This window comes from Geotrypetes seraphini, chromosome 3 (genome assembly GCF_902459505.1).
Source record: "Geotrypetes seraphini chromosome 3, aGeoSer1.1, whole genome shotgun sequence".
Classification (NCBI taxonomy): domain Eukaryota; kingdom Metazoa; phylum Chordata; class Amphibia; order Gymnophiona; family Dermophiidae; genus Geotrypetes; species Geotrypetes seraphini.
In genome coordinates, this window is record NC_047086.1 from 61737938 (window position 1) to 61763964 (window position 26027).

The window sequence follows — 26027 nt, forward strand, 5'->3', positions numbered from 1 at the left end:
GCGCGCGTTATATCCGCGAAAATACGGTAGGCCTCCTCCTTCTTCTGTGCTGACAGGGACACAAATTTTTCAGCAGGCTGGCTTTAACAACGGTTTGATTTAAGTTTTGAGAATGACATAAAGAGTATTTGGTATGTTATAATGGTTTTATTCATATTTAGAAATTAATGTAAACAAAAATATGATTTGTGAAACTTTTTTCGATGTCAAAAGGAAGTTCTTTGTTCAAACCTAAGGACAGCCTCTATTAGCCAATTGGCTAACAAATGTGATGTCAGACTGAACAGAAAATATATATTGGTGAACAACGAATTATAGGATGGGATTCTTTGCTAGAAATGCCAGCGTTTGGCGTCTGTAAAGACCCTCGATGACGCAAATAATCTTTTGATGGTTGTTATGGAAATAAATAAAATTAATACATTTTTTGGAACCTTTTGCATCATGTGCCATTACTCATGTACACTTTACACACCTAAGAGTAAGGCTAGCTGCTCAATTGGCACCCCAGAAGGGACTGCTGCGCGTTTGTTTCACCCTGCTTAGTCCAGGGCGGTACTTGGAGAGACCTCCCAGGAAAGAGTCTTGGGAGTTATAATCAACAAGTCGATGAAGCCATCCACGTAATGTGCGGTGCCGGCGAACAGAATGCTAGGAATGATAAAGAAGGGGATCATGAACAGATCGGAGAAGGTTATCATGCCACTGTACCGGGCCATGGTGCGCCCTCACCTGGAGTACTTCGTCCAGCACTGGTCGTCATACATGAAGCACACGGTACTACTCGAAAAGGTCCAGAGAAGAGCGACTAAGATGGTTAAGGGTTTGGAGGAGTTACCATACAGTGAAAGATTAGAGAGACTTGCCTCTTCTCCCTCGAACAGAGGAGATTGAGAGGGGACATGATCGAAACTTTCAAGGTACTGAAGGGAATAGACTCAGTTGATAAGGACAGGTTGTTCACCCTCTCCAAGGTAGGGAGAACGAGAGGGCACTCTCTAAAGTTAAAAGGGGATAGATTCCATACGAACATTAGGAAGTTCTTCTTCACCCAGAGAGTGGTAGAGAACTGGAATGCTCTTCTGGAGTATGTCATAGGGGAAATCACCCTCCAGGGATTCAAGACAAAGTTAGACAAGTTCCTGCTGAACCGGAATGTACTTAGATAGGGCTGGTCTCAGTTAGGGCGCTGGTCTTTGACCAGAGGGCCACCGCGTGAGCGGACTGCTGGGAACAATGGACCACTGGTCTGACCCAGTAGCGGCAATTCTTATATTCAAGCTCCTGACCAAGTCAAGGAAGCGAGAAAATGCTGAGGGTCCAGAACCCTGAGTTCCATAAATCTTTAACAGGCTGGCTGTATAGGTCCGCAAAGGATTCACCTGCCAGCTGCAAACTAAAGTCAACTCCTCTCCAAGCAGTCACAGCAGTTACTGGAGCCATGTAAAAGCCATGAACAACAACAAAAAAAAAGCTGCAAAATAATAAGAATTAAAGGGTGCAGATCAGAACGACACCTTCATGCTTGCCTGCAAAAGGAAGAACTGAAGGGGACAGCAGGCACTGGGGAGGAGAAAGAGGAGGAACTGAAAAAGTTGTGATTGACATCTTCTGCAGAATGTTCATGAGCAGGCATGTACAATCCTATGGCTCAGCACACTATCCCTATTACACTGGAATTACTTTTAACTTAGTTAATATTGGGTCAGATAAGAATATTTTCACATGGTTTGATTCACTTCTAGCAAACAAGCAGTAATTTTTCCTGGAACCCTCAATGTTGCAATTTTCATGCTTTGAAACAGGGCTGTGACACTATCATTTTTATTCCCAGTCTCTTTTAATACCTATCTGGTTTCTTTCACAAAGCCTATCCTGGGCTTTGACCTGCATAGTCAACTTTATATAATGTCCAGATCATAACAGATTTGGATAGTAATCAAGACTCCAGAGTGACAACCCTATACTTGTGCCTGGAGGCCCATTGGTTATAGCAGCATAAGCTATGACAGATTCCAAAACCCCTAAGGCTGTGTGGATTTGTCAGTACAGCAGGTCATTTCCCATCCTTTTGTGTCTGTCATGTATGTTAGTTTAAATGTTCAAATCACTAACCTGGGCATGAAATTGGAGGCACAGCAATCTTTGTCTACCCAGATATTTGCAGTGGTGTGATCTTTTTGAGCCTTGAACAAATCAGTCAGCTTCAGCCTTTTTTGGCCAAGAGGGATCTTGCAACAGCTAGTCATACATTAATAATAAATTGGCTGGGTTACTGTAATTCGTTGTGACAGGGTTTTCCAGGATACAATCTCAGTCGTCTCCCGCAGAACACTGTGGCCAAGCTGTTGATAGGAAAGACCAGAAGGGACCATGTCACATCGAATTTACATGAGATTCACTGGCTCCCAACTGTGAGCAGAATCAAGTTTAAAGATACTGACCTCAGTTTATAAAGACTGTACGTCCAGTTCTAAATACTTTGCAGATTTGCTAGAGTGCTAACAAACCAATAGTTCTAAGATCTCCACAGCAATCACTGTCTCTTGCTAGATTAACATGAACTAGGCACTTAAGTGCTTATTTATTAGGTCCCCAAGCTGTATAACACTATTCAACAGGACTTTCATGCAAACAGAATTGGGAGTTTAGAAAAAAAAAATTTGAAATGCTGGTTTTTCAATCAGAAATTTACTAAAATTGTGTCCAGATACTGATCAAGCTAAGATATCTATTGTCATGGACAAACTGAACCAGCAGAAAGTTTGTACAGGAAGCTTGGATTTGGAACCACTATATTTGTGTAAGACAATATTTAGGGGCATTAGGAGGTTGGACTGGAAAGAGAGCAAAGGCAATTTGGATTGTAAGGTTACTAAGTACAAAAGATGAGAATCAGTGAGATACATGGCTGATGTACAAGGCTGAAAATTTCTTGAATGATGGATTACATTTTAATCTAAATAAATTGCTAGGTTGATAGTTTGTTCCATTCTGCAATTTGTAACCAGGTTTTCTGTTGCATTGTTTTACAGAAAAAAAATTGTGAACCCACGACACCTCTATATTTTAGTACAATTTGTACTCAAAACATGATTAGATCCTAATCTAAAATGTCATGAAAGAAAAGCAACTCCACTAAATAACTCAAAGAATATATTTGGGATTATATATTCAACATGTTTAACAAGTATTCCTATATTGAAAAGTATGTGAACTCTCCCTTCAATAACTGATATCACAAAATAGAGCAGCAGAAACTCCAAATACAATATATATATATATATACTATAACTGTTGATCAGTCTCTCTCATTTCTCTCGATGAACTTTGGTGCAATAGTTCATACAGAGCTGTTTCAACTCTGTAGCACATAAGAGCTTCACAATGTGCTTCACAAATTCAAAGAAACTACGTCAAGGTCTGCTTTAATGAAGTCTCTGAAATGAAAGATGACCTACGTATCTAACGAAAACCAGGAGACAAGCTGTGTGACCTTTCACAATGTGTATTACTATCTAAAGGGCATTTTTAAGCACTTAAAATAAAGCTGAGTATGAATAGCAATATAAGACAATGTAGAGCAAAGTTACTGAACTATAGTAGGTGTTCTCCAAGGCCAGGACAATACACATTACCACATATGGGTGATATCATTGGACAGAGCAATGGCACAAATCTACCCAGATCTGGAACTTACTGATACCCTTGACAACACTGTACTATGCAAATGCCTTCCCTAATGACACAACTGTGCAGGACCAGCAATCTAATAAAAAAATAAAAAAACCTCAAGAAAAAGAGATTAAGTTATAACTTTTCCAGTAGACAGGGATTTTATGTTGAGCCAAAGGTCTTGCATCTACTCCCGCGAGTCCATTGCAGGAGATACTGAATACTGTTTTCAGTACCTCCTCCTTCTCCCTGCTCTCTGCTGCCCCCAGTCAGTTAGTTTCAAAGCCAGTGACAGCCCTACAGGAAAGTACAGGAGGAGCACAGGGAGGACACTCTCTCCCTCCCACAAGACACTGATTTGCTCATAAATACAAACACATAGTTCAGAAATGTGCCATATAGAGGAAAGAAACAAATATCAAACTTTATTAGCAAAAAAAACATAATAAGCTGTGGAACTCTGGGGGGAAACCCCAAGTAACTATACATAGTACATTTGATATACAATGTCTTCCAATTTACATTACCTAGCAGAAAAGTCAAAGATGCAGCCTTTAGGTAGCAGAAGATCCAGGCAGGCATATCAACAATGATGAACGGGGGTTCAGCATTACATCCCTATCTACTGGAAAAGCTATTATCAAGGTAAGAATCTAATCTCTTTCCAGTGCAATAGGGTTGATATGCTGAACTAAGGGACGTACCTAAGCAGTCATAGAAACCTCGGGTAAGAGAGAGAAGCCTGTCCTCAAAACCAAGGCTCCAAAAGTGGAATCCTCTTATACTGCTACATTCACCAATACAATTTGGAAAAGTGTGAAGGAACCACCAAGTCGCCGCCTGGAAAATCTCATCGCGAGGAATTGTCCTGGCCTCAGCCCAGAAAGAGACAATCCCTCTCGTCGAATATGCTCAAAGAGCTAAGGGAGACTGCTTTCTGCAGACAATGTAGCCAGACAAAATACCTGACCTGATCCATCTAAAAATGGTAGCCTTGGAAGCCTGCCTATCCTTCTTAATCGGATTCATCAACTCAAAGAGGTGATCCGAGAGACTAAATTCATTTGTAACCTCCAGGTAACGCAAGATAGCCCTCCAGACATCCAGCATCTTCAGGACTTTGTCCTCCTTCTTAGAACACGAGGCCTGGAAAGCTAGAAGGTGAACTTCCAGTTTGATGTCAAATGCCAAGACCACCTTAGAAACATAGAAACATAGAAATTGACGGCAGAAAAGGGCCTCTTCTGCAAGAAAGACCCCAGCCTATGTGATACGCAGGTAAGGGTCCCTGCATGACAAGGCTTACAGTTCAGAGAAGCGCCGCACCAAGTGATGGCAACCAGAAACACCATCTTCATAGTCAAGTCCATTAGGGAGGCATCCTGTAAGAGCTCAAACTGAGCCTTTGAGAGTACCTTCCAACACAAAGTTCAGATTCTAGGAGGGACAGGGCTGGCAAATCGGGGGCCGCAGCCAAAGAGCACTTTTAAGTACCTAATAACATCTGGTTGCATAGAAAGATAACATCTAGCACCCTGGGACCTAAAACAGGAAATTCCAGCCACTTGAACTTTCAGTGAGGAAACTGTCAGTCCCATATCCAGACCTTCCTAAAGAACATAAGAATTGCTGCTGTTGGGTCAAACCAGTAGTCCATCATACCCAGCAGTCCACTCACGCGGCAGCCCTCTGGTCAAAGACCAGCGCCCTGACTGAAACTATCCCTATCAGCGTAGGTCCTTGTACAGCAGGAACTTGTCTAACTTTGTCTTGAATCCCTGGAGGGTGTTTTCCCCTATGACAGACTCCGGAAGAGCGTTCCAGTTTTCCACCACTCTCTGAGTGAAGAACTTCTTTATATTTGTACGGAATCTATCCCCTGTCAACTTTAGAGAGTGCCCTCTCGTTCTCCCTACCTTTATCTACTATGTCTATCCCCTTCAGTACCTTGAATGTTATGATCATGTCCCCTCTCAATCTCCTCTGTTCGAGGGAGAAGAGGCCCAGTTTATCTAATCTTTTGCTGTACGGCAGCTCCTCCAACCCCTTAACCATTTTAGTCACTCTTCTCTGGACCCTATCGAGTAGTACCGTGTCCTTCTTCATGTACGGCGACCAGTGCTGGACGCAGTACTCCAGGTGAGGGCACACCATGGCTCAGTACAACAGCATGATAACCTTCTCCGATCTGTTCGTGATCCCCTTCTTTATCATTCCTAGCATTCTGTTCACCCTTTTCGCCGCCGCCACCACACATTGCGTGGATGGCTTCATCGACTTGTCAATAAGAACTCCTAAGTCCCTTTCCTGGGAGGTATCTCCAAGTACAGGATATCCGATACGAAAGCCAAGACAGGATCCAGCTGCTCTTTACGGCACCAACGTTGGAAGATATCCCATGCCTTGGCATAAGCCACAAATGTGGCAAGCTTCTTGGCTTTCAAAAGAGTGGAGACAACCAGATCCAAGTAGCCTTTCCGGGTCAGAGTCAAGCACCCAAGCCGTGAGACCAAAGTGCTCCGGTTCTTGCAAGACAATCAAACCTTGAGAGAGCAGTACCAGGAATGGCTGAGGTCTCAGAGGGCAGCCAATAAGACGCATCAGGTCTGCGAACCAGGGGCATTGAGGCTAGTCAAGGGCTCTTAAATGTCTGAGGCAAGAGAAACCACTCTCCCGGGTCCAGAGTATGCTTCTGAGGAAGTCTGCCTGCACGTTTTGCACTCCATAATGATGGCAAAAAGATGAGTCTCTGCCCAGTTGAACAGAGCTTTCACCTCCTTTTGGAGGCTGACACTCCTGGTGCCTCCTTGCCTGTTGATGTAAGCCACTGCTGTCACGCTGTTAGAAAACACTGACCACTTTGTTCGATAACCAGGGCTGAAACTGTTGATCAAATCGGGAAAGATGCCGGAAGACTGGAAGGTGGCGAATGTTACGCCGATCTTCAAAAAAAGGTTCAAGGGGAGATCTGGGAAACTACAGACCGGTAAGTCTGACTTCGGTACCGGGATAGATGGTAGAGGCGCTGATAAAGGACCGCATCATTGATTACCTTGACGGACACGGTCTGATGAGGACCAGCCAGCAAGGTTTCAGCAAAGGCAGATCTTGTTTGACGAACTTGCTGCACTTCTTTGAGGGAGTAAACAGGCAAATAGACAAAGGCGGCTCAGTTGACATTGTATATCTGGATTTTCAGGAGGCGTTCGACAAGATTCCACATGAACGACTACTTTGTAAAATTGCGAGCCATGGAATCAAGGGTGAAATGTTCATGTGGATTAAAAACTGACTGGAGCATAGGAAACAGAGAGTGAGGATAAATGGACAGTACTCAGACTGGAAGAGCGTCACTGGTGGGGTGCCGCAGGGCTCGGTGCTTGGACCCGTGCTCGTCAACATCTTTATAAATGATCTGGACATTGGTACAATGAGTGAGGTGATTAAATTTGCGGACGATACGAAGTTATTCAGAATAGTGAAGACACAGGGGATTGCGAAGATCTGCAATGTGACATAATCAAGCTCGAGAAATGGGCATCGACATGGCAAATGAGGTTCAACGTGGATAAGTGTAAAGTGATGCATGTCAGTAACAAAAATCTCATGCACGAATACAGGATGTCCGGGGCAGTACTTGGAGAGACCTCCCAGGAAAAAATATTTTCCCATAGCGAAAGATTGCCGCTTTAAGAAATTCTTGGATAAGACTCTGGCATTTCAAGTAGGAGTAATGAATTCATGTTTGAATGCTTTTATTTCTCCATCCCTTACTTATTATCAATTTCAGACAGATCTTAAAACGTATTTATTTAAACAATACAAAATCTAATCGATTTTAAAATGATCATGATAAATGGATTTTTATTATTTTATGGAATAATTTTCATAGTTTCTTACCTATTTTAATATACATAATTTGTATTGTGCATATATTACTCTGAATAAGTTAGGGTTGCATTTTGTTAGTTAGTATCTTTTTTGAACTGTGTTACTTTCTTTTATTTGGATCTGTATTTTAATTACTTGTAGTAATTAATATTGTGTAAACCTCCAAGAACTGATGGTTTGGTGGTATATAAAAATAAACTATTATTATTATTGTGAGTTCTGATCGACAAGTCGATGAAGCCGTCCGCACAATGCACGGCAGCGAAAAAGGCGAACAGAATGCTAGGAATGATTAAGAAGGGGATCACGAACAGATCAGAGAAGGTTATCATGCCGCTGTACCGGGCCATAGTGCGCCCTCACCTGGAGTATTGCATCCAGCACTGGTTGCCATACATGAAGAAGGACACGGTACTACTCAAAAGGGTCCAGAGAAGAACGACTAAAATGGTTAAGGGGCTGGAGAAGTTGCCGTACAGTGAGAGATTGGAGAAACTGGGCCTCTTCTCCCTTGAAAAGAGGAGACTGAGAGGGGACATGATTGAAACATTCAAAGTACTGAAGGGGGATAGACTTAGTAGATAAGGACAGATCGTTCACCCTCTCCAAGGTAGGGAGAACGAGATGGCACTCTCTAAAGTTGAAAGGGGATAGATTCCGTACAAACATAAGGAAGTTCTTCTTCACCCAGAGAGTGGTAGAAAACTGGAACACTCTTCGGGAGTCTGTTATAGGGGAAAACACCCTCCAGGGATTCAAGACAAAGTTGGACAAGTTCCTGCTAAACAGGAATGTACGCAGGTGAGGCTGGACTCATTTAGATCACTGGTCTTTGACCTGGGGGCCACCGTGAGTGGACTGCTGGTCATGATGGACCACTGGTCTGACCCAGCAACAGCAATTGTTATGTTCTTAATCAGTGCCAACCAGATGGCCCAGAGCTCCAGCTTGTTGATAGACCAATGGTTCTGGGATGAGGACCATCGTCCTTGCAATGAGTGATCCTCACAGTGCATTCCCCCACCCTATAGGCTGGCACCCATTGTCAGAGTGGTCCAAGAGTCAATCCTTGGCAGCATCCCAGAGGACAGCAACTGAGGGTGAAGCCACTAGGACATACTGCAGTGGACCTCCATCATCCAGGGCAGTCAAACATGCAGAGGGTTCCTGTGTGGAGAATCAGGAATAAGACCTGCATGAAAATGTAGGCGAAATAAGAATCGGGAATAAGACCTGCATGAAAATGTAGGCAAAGACCCCTGAGACCCCAAAAAATAAAGTTATATTTCTAAGAGAGATATTGTGCTTATGAATTAAAGCCATCATATTCTGCCTGTCAGCAGGAGACAATATGCTCTATAAGAGATTCACCTTTGCTCTAGTAACTGGCACAGATCTGCTGACTGTGACATCAATGGATAAACTCAAGCAACAGTACAGGATAAAATGTCCTACCAAAGAATTATCAGAACTATTGACAGAACTACAATCAAGCTCAGGACAGAGAAGGCCTGTCCTCAGAAATTATTGCCTTAGTATTAAGAATGCAGTGTCAGGGAAATAGAAAGGTCAGTTTTGACACTAGGTGATGTCATGCTTCAATATGGCTCCATGATAAGTGTATAGATCAGGGGTGTCCAATGTCGGTCCTCGAGGGCCGCAATCCAGTCGGGTTTTTAGGATTTCCCCAATGAATATGCATGAGATCTATTAGCATACAATGAAAGCAGTGCATGCAAATAGACCTCATGTATATTCATTGGGGAAATCCTGAAAATCCGACTGGACTGCGGCCCTCGAGGACCGACATTGGACACCCCTGGTATAGATCATACAGCCAATAGAAATGATGCATGTGACAAACCAATGGAAAGTGAGTATGTAATCTGTAACTAGTTTGTACCCTAGGCTACTGAACTAAAGTATGTAAGTGGCATGCCGGCTCGCATAGTCCAGAGAGGCAAGGGGGAAGAGAGATGGAGAACAGATCCATGAACAGAAACTGGACACTTTGTATGTATATTATCCTTTTAGCCTAATGTGCTGTACTTTTGTTGCTTCATGTAAGCTGCCTTTTGCTTATTGCTAATAATCCTAAATCTTAACAGCAATTGGACTGTTGCGAGGTCAGTTTATGAAAAGATTTGCAGCCAATCTTTTCACCAGCAAGAGAGAAGAGAGTGCTGTAGGGGGCACTCTCGCCCAAGGAACTACTTCTATCGTTGCCATCATCAAGCCCAGAACTTGAAGATAATCCCAGATCAACAGGGACTGCTGCACCAGGAGAGCTGAAATTTGGCTCTCAAGTTTGTCTACGTGCTTCTTGAAGAAACACACAGCATTTTTCTGTGTCAAAACTGACACCCACATACTCCAGGGACTGAACAAGCTGAAGCTGGCTCTTCTTCAGATTGAGATCCTGAAGTGTCATTAAGACGGTGTGAACTGCTCTACTTCCTCCCACAAGGGAGCTCTGATGAGCCAGTCATCCAGGTAAGAGTAGACCAGACAATAGAGTTTGCAGAGGTGAGCCACCATTACAGCCATCACTTTGGTGAAGGTCCGGGGGAGGGTGGGGGGGGGCTGTAGACAGGCCAAATGGAAGGGCCTTGAATTGAAAATACTGTTCCAGGTGTGACAGGGGGTATGAAACCCTGCCACTTTCCCTGCTTGACACTGCTTCTCAGACTCAGAATAAAGGTCAGACAAACCCAGCACTCCCTCTCCTGGCTAAATTGTCTCACAACCACAGCAAAACTGAGAAAGTTTCCCTCAAGGAGGGGAGAAAAGTAGGAAACCAGGAAGTGACTCGGGTGAACTTAAAAGGCCGAACCAGACCCAGGAGGAGAGGTGTGGTAGAGGGAACCTAGGAGCTGGAGAAACTGGTTGGAAGGGCTTGGCACTCATAGTTTGTAGGAGATTCTACTGCATGTAAAAATCTGCCTTTGTTCTAACGCCTGCTAAGATCTGAGAGCAAATGCTGCCTAACTATTTCCTGCACCCAGAATAAAGACTGTTTGGGGCATGTCAAGCCCTACAGAGAATGGGCTTGTGTTTGGGAAAAGACTGGGGAAAAGCTTAATTGTTTTCTTTGAAGAACCCAAACGTATAGGAGCCTGTGAAGAAACAGGCTCTGCACTACTGTCTAATTAAAGAGTTTTTTCCCTGTCTGTCTGTGCAACCCATCTCCTGAGCACGCTGCCCAACTCAGTCATTCTAACTTTAATCAATTGTGAACTGAGATGCGCTTCTTTGGGAGATGACCCGGTATATAAACTGAAGATTAGATTACACATGAAATCAAAGAAAGCGCCTGTGATCCAGAAATATTGGGATGTGGAGATACGCCTCTGCCAAGTCCAGCACTGCCAGGAACTCCCCCAGATGCAATGACCAACTGGAGAGTCTCCATACAAAAATAAGGCACTAGGAGCCGCATTGATGTACTTGAGGTCCATGATGAGCTTTTCTTGGGCATGACAAAGTATATGGAGTATCTGATGGAGCCCAAATCTGCATCTGGAACTTGCTCGATGGTTTGAATTTCCAGCAACCTTGAGGATCATTTGGACCTGGGCTATTCTTTCTGGATTGCTCGAAGAGTCCATGAACCAGGCAGAGAAGGAACGGGCAAACTCCAACTTGTAGCCATCCCTAATGACTTCTAAAACCCATATGGTCGGTCACGATAGCCTCCCATGCTTCCGGGAAGTCCTGCAGTTTGCATCTTATTTTGCACGGGGAGACAGGATGCTTGACATAATTGCAACTTCTTGAGCTGTTCTCCCTGGCAGGAGGTAGAGCCCTGGTATTTTCTATTCCCAGAGACACTCTGCCACGGACTCTGAAAGGATCTCAGGAAAAAAGAAGCGTTTGGCATGAGTCTCATAAGGACCCACAAGCCTGCCTTTTAGAAGTCCTGGGCCTGCTGTCCAGTAGTGACTCAGATGGTGGTCCTGGACGCTAGCAACGAGGTCTCCAATGCCTGACCAAATAGCATGTTGCCCCAGAAAGGAAACCTACTGAGCATGGCTTTAGACGTGGAATCCTCAGCCCATTGTCTTATCCACAAGATTCTGCAAGCAGACACTGAATAAACTGAGACCTTGCCCATTACTCTCAGCAGATCATACAAAGCATCAGCCACATAGTCCATTCCCACCAGCTACAGCTTCAGGGCTGTTAGTGCAGTGCAGCTGCTAGCGCAGCTTTGTAAAAGAGGCCGCAAGTCTCAGATAGTGTAGCATTTCCAGTTTTAGATCTATTTATTAACGACAACATTTTATAAGGTTTTAATTTTCAATTTTTATTTTTATTGACAACATCTCTCTTATTTATATTTATCCTTTGACTATTGATTTTATTTTAATTTCATCTTTCAAGGATTTTTCTGCAGTTTTGTTTCATATCCACATTTTTCATCACTGAATCCTCATTTTTAGGTATGTATTCCCACTGTCTTTCATTTTCTCATTCTGTGCAGACCTTTCAGAAACTGGTATACACCATCCACTTCGACTCGCATCATATTTCACATTACCTCAATCACCATTAGGTCATTTTCTCACAAGGTTTTTCAGGTCCTCTCATCCTTTGAGAGTTGACATTGGGCTCAAATAGTTCACACATGTGGCTACACTGGATACTTATTCAGAGATTACGGTATTAGTTTCATCACCATCTGTCACATTTTATCATCATTTGTAAATATTTTTCACATCTGTTATTCTCACACCCATCACATTAAATCATTCTTACTTACACCTAACATTTCTTACAATTTTGTTTAGGATCCTTGAGGAAGACGGTTTGTTGAAACACTGACCATGTTAGTCAACAACTTTTTATGCATATGTGGAATTTTTTATTGTCCAAATACATAAATGTGAGCAAAAGACACTCTTACAAACTGGTAATACGAAAAATGTAGGGAGCTTCTAGCAAAGTCAGACTTTATCTACTTAGAAATAGAGGACCTCAAAATCCAGCAGGATAAGACTCTCTGAAGCATAAAGACTTAGGAAAAGAGAGCCTAACAGGCTATCACTGGTCCTGTTCTGGTAAAAGTAATCAAGTGGAGAGGAAAACCCACAACGGGGAAAAAGCTCTCCAACTGGATAACCGGGCTTAAACAAAAGGCTTAAAAACGCTAAGAAGTCCCTACATTAAAGCATAGAATTATCAGGAGGTAAGCTATCTGAAAAACATCAAGGGTAGGCAGACTTTCCCAATAGCGTCTTAACATCCAACTGCCAATGAATACTGAAACATTCAAACTTAGCTTTATTGCAGGATTTTCAATGTCTTTAGATTGCAGTATGCAGTATCTTGGCCTCTATCCAGCTGGCAATTTCAAAGAAGCTGTTAACTGCCAAAACCCCCGATGCACTTTAGTTCTTAAACAAGAGAGTCCTTGTTTCACCATCAGGATGCTGCGTCAAGAAGAACTAACTTATCTGGTAATTACTACACTAGATGTGAAGAGAGTGGGACGCCATAAAAAAAGCCCAGATGATGTCATTAGGGCAGGAAACTTTCAAAAGAACAAAGAAATTTAAAGGAACAAGGTTCCAGAAAAACCACCATTAAAAAGGTTAGCAAAAAGTTTGTGTTCAAAAGGAGAAATACCTTAATAAAGAACAAAAGTGAATCAACTTTTTATTTTAGTTTCATTTTGAATCATTTTTATTAATTATTTATAACAAAACAGCTTTAATATTAAAAAAAAAAAAAAATTGTGACATTTTGATTGACTGAATAAAAATCCTGCATCACGGACATTGTTTCACAGACTCTTTTTTGTTTTTTGGTTGCAACCCTTTTACTGCAGAACTGTTGGGTTCTTTGTTTGTTGACGTCTTCTCCCAAGCAGCCAACAAGTGGGAACTTCTGGGCACGGAGAAAAATACCCGAAAACATTAAAACCGCAGAGCAGATCAAAAACACTTCTGAGCAACTTACTTGCAGAAAACAAACTGGGGGGGTATGCTCCCTGGAGGTGGAGTTGAAAACATGATTGACAGTTTTTTATAAGCAACTTGCTGGTTCAGATACAAGACCATATTGTTTCTATAGACCACTAGACACATTGCACTAGAAAGAATGATTAAGGTCTGTGCAAGTTAAGAGATACTTATCTGACAAGAATATCACTAGATTACAAAGGATGGCAGAACCTCAGAAGCACAGGCCAACAATAAACAACTTGAAAATATTTGTTGCTATCATGAATATATATGTGTCCGGTCAAAATATTTTACAGGACAAGCTTCTGTTTATCAAAGAAAAAGAAATGATACGACAAATTCAAATATTTAGCAATTTTATCAAACAAGGAAACAGCATTTTTATTTTAAAAAATAAAATCATTTCATACTAACCAAGTCTTCCTCTCATACAAAACAAGACAAAAGCAACTTTATTTCAAGGAAATATATATACAGGTACCTGAATAGGCAACCAAAAATGGTACTAGTAACCAATACTAGACTTGAATCATCAAGTTTCAGGCTTCAGTGCACTGACTGCATTCTAAAACATGAGTTTAAAAAAATCTTATTCCTGATGAGGTAAACTGATAGCATGCAAATTACAGTATTAGTGTATTGACATAAAGGCACACTCTGCCACAGAAATCTTCAGCTGCTTGCTGCATTGCAAGTAAAATGTCTCTCTTCCTATCAGTGCACGAGAAAGGAGGTAATACTGATGATTTTCCTCCACTAAGCTTTCTTACTACAATGGAAGTAAAATTAGCATGGGAAAACCAAAAGTAAATTAAGTGTGAAAGGATAGTGCAGCTTGCTACAGTAGACCAATGTATCAGATTTTAAGCACATATAGGAAAGATACAAAAAAAGAGTAGTGATAAGAACAGGTGGGAAAAAACAGTAATAGAAATACTGTTGCTTAACCACCTGATATAACAAGAAGCAAAATAGAGCAAAATAAAGCTAACATGCAGAGCATGATGGCTCAGCTCCCAAACTGGAAGAGACAAAGCCAGACCATATGAAAATATCAGTAAGGCTTTGGCATGTATGTTCTCAGTATTTATTAGTGCAGTGTTCTCCCCAGAAATTTTTTCCAACCGGGTGGCACAAAAAAGTAGTCGGGTGGGGCAGGATGGGGAAATTTGGTGGTGAAAATTTGGTGCTATGCAAATTACCCCTCCCTGTTCACGGTGAAGGGCAGGGGTGTCCAACCTTTTGGCTTCCCTGGGCCGCATTAGGCGAAAAAAAATTTTCTGGGGCCGCACAAATACTAACACTAGCTGATGAGCAAAAAAAAAGGCCGAGCAGGTCCCAAATTTGCAATCACTAATATAGAAGATGTACGTATCTAATAATAAATCTTCATTAAAGGAACACTGTGGAGAGGAACCCAAAAAAGCAGTAATACTTACCCTGACTGAGTGATCCTCCACGTACACCGCTGACAGTGGAAGCAGCCACAGGCTTCCGCATCTCCACTCTGATGAGCAGGGATGTGCACTCCTGGTTTTCCCATTCACTTCTATTACAGCTACGGTGAGCCTCTTCAGATGTGAGCCTCATCAGAGCGGGGATGCTGCATCAGCTATCATTGATGCACATGGAGGATCGTTCAGTCAGGGTAAATATTACTGCTTTTTTGGGCCTCCCACTTTGAGCTTAGGCTCCCTCAAAATGAACATCTCCCCTGCTGTAGCTAGTAGGGATCTCAAGCCTCACCAACTGATGGCCACCTCCTCCCCCTCCAACTTCCCAAGTTTTGGGAATATTGCAGAACTGCTGCCTTCCCTCCTCCCTGCCCCCCCTGGCTTTCATGCATGCTTGAAAGCAGTGGCAGCTTGAGGATATTGCCATTGGCTGCAAAGCTTGGAGATTTTGGGTTGTCAGACTGGAGGAAGATGTCTTCAGGTGGCAGGGCTTGGGGATCCCCAATAGCTCTAGTATTTGTAAATTGCACTCAAGAGGGGAGAAACTTTGGTGCCCATCTACTAATTTTGGGCTCCAGTCCCTCCCCCAAATCAGCTGTACAGTATATGACTACGCCACTCAATACAAAAATAATTGTGATGCACATATCCCAAAGCTAACATATTCCAGTTAATAAATTCAAAATAAAACAATTTTTTCTACCTTGCTGACTGGATATTTTGTTTTTCCATCATCTTGGTCCCAGTTTCTCTTTCTGCTTTTTGTCTATCTTCAACTAATTCTCTTTCCAGTGTCTGCTGTCTATTATTTTCTCCTCTTCTCTCGTTCCATTTCCTTCTTATGCCTGTCTCCAATGTATTGATTTTTCCCTTTCAGCTTTCTTAACTTTTTCTTTTCTGCCTCTGTCCACTCAAATCTTGCCTTCTTTCTCGCCCTTCTTCATTTTAAATGTTCAGCTACCTCTCAATTCTCCATCTTCTCTCAGTCCCTAGCTCTCCCATTTCCTATCTCACTCCTTTCACAGCCTCCTATTTCTTTCTATCTACTCCCCATTACCACATTTTTACCACTCACTGCTCTCTCTCATCTTGTCATCTCTGTTTTGACCTCATTCACAAGGCTCACCACTTTTAGAATCCCATCCCTCTCCCCACTGGTCAGGCTATAACTCCCTGTCCCTTTCTTTCCATCCCCTTTCTTATCCCAGATCTCATCCCTCCTGCCTTCCCATGGGTCCATCTCTCCTCCTCTATGCCCATGGTCCAACATTTTGCTCCCTCTCTTTTCTGTTTTTCTTCTTCCCTCCCCCTTTGATGTGAGATGGAGGGGAAAAAAAGAAAGATGCTGCATCTCTCTGCCTTCCATCCACAGGTCTAAAATTTATCCCTACCTCCCTTCCATCCCCAGATCCAACTTCTCTCCCTTTCTCTTCCCAACTGCCCCCACCCCATCTCTCTCCATGGGTGGCATGATAAAGTAGCCGAGTGGGGCGGGACAGGGAAATTTGGTGGTAAGAATAGGGTCATTAAATCCAGTGTTCGTACCTAGTATATATGAGGCATAACAGTACAGTCGTAATTAAAGTAGTTAAGTCAAGCAGAGAGAGTGGGGAAACACACACACATGGTATATCACCGCAACAGTGGCAAAAGCTGTTGAAACACTCAGCCTTAGGACAGTGACCTAAGTCAGCTGCAAAATAAACTCCGTGAACACTGCAGTGCTCCCGCTAGCGCCGGAAATTCAAGCGCGTGCCTGTCTCATGCCGAAATGAGCCGGCTCTATCAAAAATGCATTAAAAACCTACCCAGAGCCAACCAATAAAATATGTTTTCCACTGTCATAGTATAAAATGCTTAAAATGAATATTGGAGAGAAATAAATGAATGTTGCTTCATTCTCAACTTAGGAAAACAAGTGCATGCCTCTTGCGCTCAGCCAGAAACCGGCTATGTGAAGAACACACCCGGAGCCGTCCAAATATTTACCTCCACCCAGTCGCAGGAACTGGCAAGCAGAGTCCGCCTCGGGGAGAAATCACACTACCGTTGTGGCGCTGCTGCCACAGTATGAAAACAAGCGCGCACCTACAACACATGGGAAGGCACTAGTTCCGTCAATGGAGCTCTATCCATACACCGAAGCCCTTTACTGAATAAACTTCATAAAAATGTAAATTTACTTGTCAGTCACTAAACCATTTCCACAACTCTACAAAATATAGCATTTGATAAAAAACATATTCCTTCTGTAGACTCACACTGAACCCGAAGCTCCAACCAGAAACTAGAAAAGAAGTTCAAATAAAACATATACTCACAACTTTGTTGATAGTGCCGGGAGATGCCGGTTGCTCAGCAGAATTGTTTAATAGTCACTGTGGTTTCTTTTTTTTATAGTGAAGGGAAAGAAGAAAAATTGAGACCCAGTCAGACCATTTATCATTGGAGGGAGGGTGAGGTAGGGACCTGGGGGCCCAAATGTAACCCCTAAAGTCAGCACCATTCAGCCGGACACCCCTGTCTCACTGAAGAGAAACCTCAAAAGGAGAAATAGAATGGCAGTCTCACTGAAGAGAAACCTCAACAGGAAAAAATAATTTTCCAGTCACAGCCAGAATTCAGGAGCTAGTTGAATAGCGACCATCACCTGCTGGGAGATAGAGCATACTGAAGATGCAGGAGGCGTGCCAGCCAATAGGACCACCTGTTAATCAGTTTATCTATCTCCACCTTTTGGTAGATGTGTGCTATCTCATTGGTCTCTGGATTCATCTGCTGCTGTTGCTAAGGAAAAGGAAATTATCAAGAATGACCAAATCGTTGTTTCCTCATCATCCTGAAAGACCAATCAAGATTCATACCTTTCATGGGACATACCCAAATGTTAGCTATCTAAGTGGGATAAGTCACAGCTGCACACAGATCAACCTCCCCAAAGGCAGTCTCCTGCTCAGCCTGCATACACAGTCTAAGTGCCTGATAAGGAATGACCAAGTAGCCAAATTACATATAAATATCTTCCAGCTCAACTGCACAAGACTCAACCGAAAATACAGTCTGTCCCCTATCACTAGATATTTGGAGGCAATCAACTCCTTCATCCTCTAAACCAGGGGTGCCCACACTTTTTGGGCTTGCGAGCTACTTTTAAAAATGACCAAGTCAAAATGATCTACCAACAATAAAAAATTTTTTTAAACACAAAGCACACTGTATGCAGAGAAAATGTTAATTATTATTTATATTCCGGGGTTTTTTTTCCAAAGAGATCAAGGCAGATAACTCTACTACTACTAATAATAATAATTTATTTTTTTATATACTGCCAAAGCCATGATAGTTTGAGGCAGTTTACAATAAGTGGTGCTGGACAATCAGCGAAGTGGCACAATACAGTGAAGTGGTACAATACAAAGTCATCGTTTACAAGGTACAGGTTGGGAGTAGTGATACATTATAAGATTATTAGGTTACAATCGATTGAACAAATTTGTTTTTATTGCTTTTCTAAAATTGAAGTAGGATGAGGAATGCATGATAATGTTACCCAGCCAGTCGTTCCATTTACCTGCCTGGGAGGCAAGAGTTCTGTCCAGGAATCTTTTGTAGCGGCAGTCCTTTAAGGATGGGAAGGTGAACATGTGAATTCTGCATGTGGGCCTAATAGGACTGTCCAGATTAAATTAAGAAACTAGGTACGTAGGGGCCTGGCCAAAAATTGATTTATAACAAAGGCAAAAAACTTTTGAACAAAACTTGTGCTTCCAGGGGCAGCAAGTGAAGTTTTTGGTAGTAGGGGCTAACGTGTTCCCATTTTCTCAACCCAAAAATCAGTCGAACTGCCGAATTTTGAATGATTCGGAGTCTTTGGAGGGGTTTTTTTAAGGTTCCCAAATACAGTGGTGCTCACACAACGAACTTAATTCGTTCCAGGAGCAAGTTTGTTATGCGAAAAGTTCGTTATGTGAAACGCGTTTTCCCATAAGAATACATGTAAAAAAAAATAATTCGTTCTGCAGCATAAAATATGCTAAGATGACATAAAAAAGATACATTTTTTGTTATTATTTTCATTTAGATACATCTAAAAACACACATTTTTTAAATTTAAAGACAGACTAAGTAGAGTCTCATAAAATCCCCATCAGTGCTCTCAAAGGCAGCGTTTTGATCAGCATCCCCACCTCATTTAAACGGGATTTCTATTGCCAAGTTTAGTTCAGTTACTTGGTGTTTTTTTTTTTTCCCCCTGTAAGAAATGGAACCGGAAATAATTCCTCCCTCCCCAGTCTAACATCCCTTGGCACACAGCGACGTCTGCATTGCTGGCCCCGCTCTTCAGTACGTCTAACCCTGATGGGCAGAAAGCACCCCCCTCATATCGTAGCCATTTCTGTACTCGCAGCGATCCCCCCCACCACTTACCTCGCCGCATGCACCCGACTACCGGGGATTAAGAGCCGTCTCTGCTGGAGCCGACGACTCCAGTGCTGTCCCTGCTACAAAAGCTTCAGCTTCCACAGGCGTTATTTCAGGAGATCAAGAGGGGGGAGGATGCTTCACCACATGAGGGGAACTGTTCTTTTTTTTTTTTTTTAGCATCGGGGAAGTAAACAGACTGCTGCAGGAAACAGGCCTCTCTTTTCCCCGACCTGTGTCTCCCAGTGCTCTCCCCTCCACAGCACCGCATCAGCCTGTCAAGCACCAAACAGTAACCTGGCCCCGGAGATCTAGGCGGAAGCGCCTGCCTCTCCAACCCCATCAAGAACTGCACAAAAACGGCGAGGCCTAACAGCCTCGTACCCCCGAATGCGGTCATCACTTATTCTACCCACCCCCACCACTCCGGTCACTACTTACAGGAAAAGCCCGTATGCGCATCTTGGTGTCCCTCCTGCTGCCCGTGCTTTTGCTGAGGTTCGACATGTTCGTCGGCTTTTGGAAGGGGGGGTGGGGAACAGGGAGGAGGAGGAGGCCGTGTACAACTCCGCGCGTCCTTTGTCGCGAGCAAAAGAGTAAACGTTGACTTAATTTACATAACTAAAAGAAAAAAAAAAGAAAAGGGGGAACCGAAACCTAGGGAAGAAGAGGCGACGAGCAGAGAAACCGTCCTGGTTTGTTTTTGTGGAGCAGAGAGGGGGGGAAGGAGGGCTTCGCGAGGCCCCGGCCCGACCTTCACTCTTCTGTCGCTTGGCCCTCCCCCCCTCTCGCACTCTGCCCGCCTCCTGGTGTTCCGTCTTCCCCCTCTCGCTCGCCTTTCTTCCGCCGGACAGCGCGTGCAGCACCCGGGCGCTGCGCGAAGCAAGCGCAGATCCGCCCCCCCCAACGCATCAGCAGTAGGCGCGGATGCAGCTCGGGCAACTTCGTTGTGTGAAACGAAGTTCGTTGTAGGGAGCAAGACATAAAGTTCGTTGTGTGAAGCGTTCGCTGTGCGAGGCGTTCGTTATGCGAGGCACCACTGTAAATGATGTTACAGTAGTCAAGTATGCTAAGAATGGAAGATTGAAGCGGAATGAGACTGTGTCAAAATATTTTCTGATGGTTCTGAGTTTCCATAATATCGAGAAGCATTTTCTAACCAGTAAATCCGTGTGTATATTTAGGGTAAGGTGCAGAGTCACTCCCAAGATTTTTTAAGGAATCTTCAACAGGGAAGGCCTGACCATTCACCAAAATTGTTGAGTCTTTAATTTTGTCATTTGGGATTGCTAAGAAAAATTTGGTTTTGTCCGAGTTGAGTTTTAGTTTGAATTCAGTCATCCATAATCCGATCTGTTTCAGGATGAATGACAGATGATTGTTTATTTCAGATGACAGGGATGTAAGGGGTATGACAATAGTGATATCGTCTGCATAGATGTAGAATTTGACTTTTATGCTTTGCAATAAGTTCCCTAGTGAGGCAAAATAAATGTTAAACAATGTTGAGGATAGGGGAGAGCCCTGCGGCACTCCGCAAGAGTTTACCCAGCTGCTGGATTGTTTATTATCACTATAGACTTGATAAGATCGTTCAGTCAAAAAACCCTGAAACCATTTTAGCACATTACCTGAAAGGCCAATTGACTCCAAACACTCAATCAGAATGGCATGATTGACCAAATCAAAGGCACTGCTTAAGTCTAATTGCAGAACTAGAGCACTTTTACCTTGACTAAATAGGTTATGAAGGAAATCTATCAATGATGCAATGACTGTTTCGGTATTAAACTCCGATCGGTTGTCGTGTAGTGTTGAATTTGTCTAAGTACATTATTAGGTCCTGGTTGACCAAACCTTCCATCAGCTTTACAAATAAGGGAGTGCTTGCAATAGGTCTGTAATTTGATGTCAGCTTTGTGGATTCTTTAGGGTTTTTTACAATTGGGGTAATCAAAATCTGACCTAGATCCTCGGGAAATGTACTGGTCAGTAGTAGAGAGGAAAGCCAATTGTATAGCTTGGCTTTGAAGGTGACTTTGGAGCTACTTTCATAATATTTGGTGGGCAGCAGTCTAGTCTGCAGTAGGAATCAGCGTATTTCATGTAAGCTTTGCAGAATTGTTGCCAGGACGGAGTAGTAAAGTTATTCCAGGACATGTCTACCGTAAGTCCATCTTTGTATTGAGCAACTGGGTAGGTCCTGAGGTTGGTAGTGAGGACCGTTAGTTCGGATCCTAAGTTTTTTATTTTGTTGTTAAAAAACTTGGCCAGAGCGTCTGCAGATGGTAGGGAGTCTAAGATAGAGCAGGAGGAGGCCTGAGTATCATAAAGATTGTTGACTAATTCGAAGAGGTTTTAGGTGAGCCTATTTTTTGGGCGTAGAAATTAGTACGTTTCTTTATTATTAGTTTTTTGTATTCTTTTAGTTTTAGTCTCCAATTCCATCTCCCTACACTATCTCCTGATTTCAACCATTGTCTTTCGAGTTTCCGTAACTCCCATTTCACGTTACTAAAACAGCGTCATACCAGCCCTCCAAATTCTTATTTCTCACTTTTCTTAGTTTGATGGGGGCCATTTCGTTTAGTATCTGTGTACTCGTATTAGTCCAAGAATCCACCAAGAAGGAGACTGAATCTGGGTTAGAGGTTAAGTCGTAGTGTGACCAGAATTCCACTGGATTCACCAGGCCTCTGCTAGCTATCATTTTCTTATTCCTTTTATTCTTCTTAGGTTTGGTTGGCGAGCGTCTTACTTGCCAGCTAATTTGGAAATTGCATAATCGATGGTCGGACCACAAAGAATCAGTCCAGGTAGCTTGTTTCCAGTAAATCTTGGGATTGACTAGTTCTTTGGAGGAAAAGGATACTAAATCTAATTGATGGCCTTTTTGATAGGTCTTTTCAGGGGCCAGCATAAAGAAGTTTACTGAGGAAATGAAGGATAGTAAATCTTTGGAGTCACCCTGCTCTGTTTGTTCTAGATGAATATTCAGATCACCGGTCAGTAGGTTATAGGGGCCTGTTATTGAGCTTGTAAGGAGGAACTTGTAGAAATTAAACTTGGTTGTGGGCCATTTTTTGGGAGGAACGTAAAATAGGGCAATTATTAAGCCATCTTCTAACTGGTCAGACCGGAGTTTACAAGAAAGGATTTCAAGATCCACTGAGGAATTAGAAGTTAGGGTAGAAGCCTCGAAGGACTCTCTTAGGATAATAGCTATTCCTCCCCCTTTTCCCCTGTTTCTAGGTTGAGATATAATTTTAAACCCAGGAGGCAGACAATTGCGTATAATAATATCACTATCTGAGACTAGCCAAGTTTCAGTTAGGACAAAATGAGGGTTGGTCTCTTCCAGCCAGTCTGACCAATTGCGCCTTGTTCCTAATAGATCGTACATTTAAGTAGAAATCTTGAAGGATTTGATGATCAGGAGGGTCAGTGGCTAATGCGTAGGTAATCTTCCTCAACGTCCGCTGTTTTTTGCAATAAGGTCTGCTAGGTTTTTGTGAAGGGTGTACAGTCGGGATTTGGAAGGGACCCCATTCAGAACAATTGTATAGATTCTGATTTGTGGCCTTAAGAGGTACTGAATTAGTAAAGCGGGTCCTTGTAAGGACTGGGATAGGGATAGTATATAATGCATCAGCTGACCAGCTTTTGTAACAGATCCAATAAAACATAAGAGACCAGATCATATGCTTACTTAAAGGTGCCATCATGCAATAAGTGATCAACAGAGAATGAAAAAGTTATCCTCCGAGTCAGACTGAACTTAAGATCCTAAGAAAACCTGGAAAAACAGATCCTGAGACTTAAACAGATCCTAAGACATAAGCAGATCCTAAGAAAACCTGGGTTAAATCTAAGGTGGCTAGTCCATACAGATACTTATCAATAATCCAGACTGTGAGCAGTCTCTGCAGGCTGAGCAGGCTCCAATGGATGGTCGGCTCGTGGCCGGAACAAGGCTGCTAGCTGAACCGGTCCAGAGTGCTGGGGGCGCGGAGTTTCAGTTGCTGGGCTTTCTTTCAGTGCTCCCAGAGAACATTGCAGTGATTGCTATCCAACCAGTAGAAGGGCAAAGTTTCTGGATTTAAGGAATCACACAGCTTCCCGCAAAGGCGCACGCTAAGGCGGGCGTCCGCCTTTTACACGCGCCTTAGATGGCATGCCGAACGGCGGTGCGCCATTAGGCAGGCCCTTTTCAAAGGGCTGAAGAAGAGCTGATCGGGTCTTGGTGGCAGAGCCAAAGGCCTCGATGCAGGCTCCGATGGTCGGGTCGGCAGGGCAGGGAGGGAAGATGGTGGTTGCCCTCCTTCTGGCTCTGCCGGCTGAAAAAACAATCACGGTGCGCCGTTAGGCAAGCCCTTTTCAAAGGGCTGAAGAGCTGGTCGGGTCTTGGGGGCGGAGCCAAAGGCCACAATACAGGCTCCGATGGTCGGGTCGGCAGGGCAGGGAGGGAAGATGGTGGTTGCCCTCCTTCTGGCTCTGCCAGATGAAGAAACCTCAGTAACAACTATACAAAAATAGACAAATATACCCCCTCCCTTTTTACTAAACCGCGATAGCAGTTTATAGCGCAGGGAGCTGCTCTCGATGCTCATAGGCTCCCTGTGCTATAAACCGCTATTGCGGTTTAGTAAAAGGGGGCCATAGTGCAAAATATAGACAGCAGATATAAATTCTCAAAACGGACACATTTTGATCACTAAATTGAAAATAAAATCATTTTTCCTACCTTTGTTGTCTGGTGATTTCATGAGTCTCTGGTTGCACTTTCTTCTTCTGACTGTGCATCCAATATTTCTTCCCTTCTTTCAGTATGCTTCCTCTCCTCCAGACCTCATTCACTCCCCCAACTTTTTTTACTCTCTCCCTGCCCCCTCCACTTTCTTTCTTTCTTTCTCTCTCCATGCCCCCTTTCTTTCTGACTCCCTGTCCCCCCCTTTCTTTCTTTCTTTCTGTCTTCCTGCCTGCCCCCTTTCTTTCTTTCTCACTCCCTCCCCCAAGTCACTGCCGCCGCCATCGGGGAACAGGACCCCAAGTCACTGCCGCCACCCCAAGCTATCCCTGCTTCCCAAGCGTCGGGCCGCCCAGCATTCCTCTCCCCAACGTCAATTCTGACATCAGAGAGGAAGTTCCAGGCCAGCCAAGCAGCGATTGGCTGGCCCGGAATTTCCTCTCTGACATCATAATTGACGTCGGGGAAAGGAAGGCTGATCAGCCTGGTAGATCACGAAGGCAATGCGAGTCTATCACGGAGCCCGGGCTTCTTTGAATCTGGCTCTTGAAATATCAAAGCATTTGTTCAAGTTTAGATTGGTACTATCTCAATGCAAAAACACTCTAGAGGAGCGCAGGGAGAGGGGAGACATGATTGAGACGTTTAAATACGTCACCGGACGTATAGAAGTGGAAGATGACATCTTCCTTCTTAGAGGCCCCTCAACCACAAGAGGGCACCCGCTCAAACTCAGGGGCGGAAAATTTCACGGCGACACCAGGAAGTATTTCTTCACGGAGCGAGTGATTGATCGGTGGAACGGGCTTCCAGTGCAGGTGATCGAGGCCAGCAGCGTGCCAGATTTTAAGAATAAATGGGACGCCCATGTGGGATCCCTAAGAGGGTCAGGGCAAAACACTAGCTAATCTTAAGGGGAGGGTCTATAGTGGGCAGACTTGATGGGCCTTGGCCCTTTTCTGCCGTCATCTTTCTATGTTTCTATGTTTCTAAATTTGTTCTTTTTTGATATGCTATTTTTATGTAATTTTGTTGTGCGGGTCTACTGTAAACCACCTAGTTAATAGGCAGGCTATATATAAAAATAAATAAACCTGAATCTTCAATGTATAAGACCAGCCCTTTTCCAATCTCCAGCATGGAAAGGCCAAAATTGAGAGGGAGAGTTTGCATGCTAAACTCCCCCCTCAAGACTCCTCTAAAATGCAAACATATGATAGAGACACTGAGGCCTGCCCAATACAACTTATATCTCTCTAAAGATCAAACCAGGTCATTCCATGCTTACAGGTCTCTAATGTTAGAAAAGTGCCCCACCTCACCATTACAGATTTTGATAAAAATCTTTATGCTTAAAATAACTTTGGTAAAGATTTGCCAGAGAAATACTTGTTTAATACCGTCCTGTGACCATGTACAATATCCATGCAATTTTTTTTTATTTTTTTTTGCAAATTTGAGTCAAAATATTTCCTTGGTTATTCACCCCCTTTTATAAAACCGCAAAAGTGGTTTTTTTTTAATCACTGGCTGAAATGCTGAATGCTCTGTGCTACTCTTGATGCTCATAGAGTTCCAATGAGCGTCGGGAGCAGCGCACAGCATTCAGCACACCGGCCTACACTAAAAAACACTTTCGTAAAACAGGGGATATATAAGCAAACAAATGAAACTTGGAGATCTTATACAACTTTTTATGATCTATTCAATAGAACTAATAGGGATTTTCATTGCTTGAAAATGACAATACATAAAAAAGCCTCAAAATGGGCCAACATGACTATACCCGAATCCTTCAAATGTGCTGTAGTTACACCACTCCTGAAAAAGCCATCACTGGACCCTACCTGCCCCTCCAATTATCACCCTATC

General features: G+C 43.2%; 1 protein-coding gene across 6 annotated transcripts in view; it reads right to left on the reverse strand.

The window, feature by feature from the left end:
- The window catches only part of PHF3 (PHD finger protein 3), a 299402-nt gene that overhangs the window by 202144 nt on the left and 71231 nt on the right, over nucleotides 1–26027 (reverse strand). The window contains exon 1 of one of the 6 annotated variants that reach the window (XM_033935351.1): nucleotides 2116–2247. The exons of 3 other annotated variants lie outside the window; for them this stretch is intronic. The gene's annotated coding sequence lies outside the window, so the exon portion shown is untranslated. Of the gene's footprint in view, nucleotides 1–2115; nucleotides 2248–26027 lie in introns of those variants that run through there. 2 more of the 6 variants (XM_033935352.1, XM_033935353.1) reach the window with 2 other exon arrangements.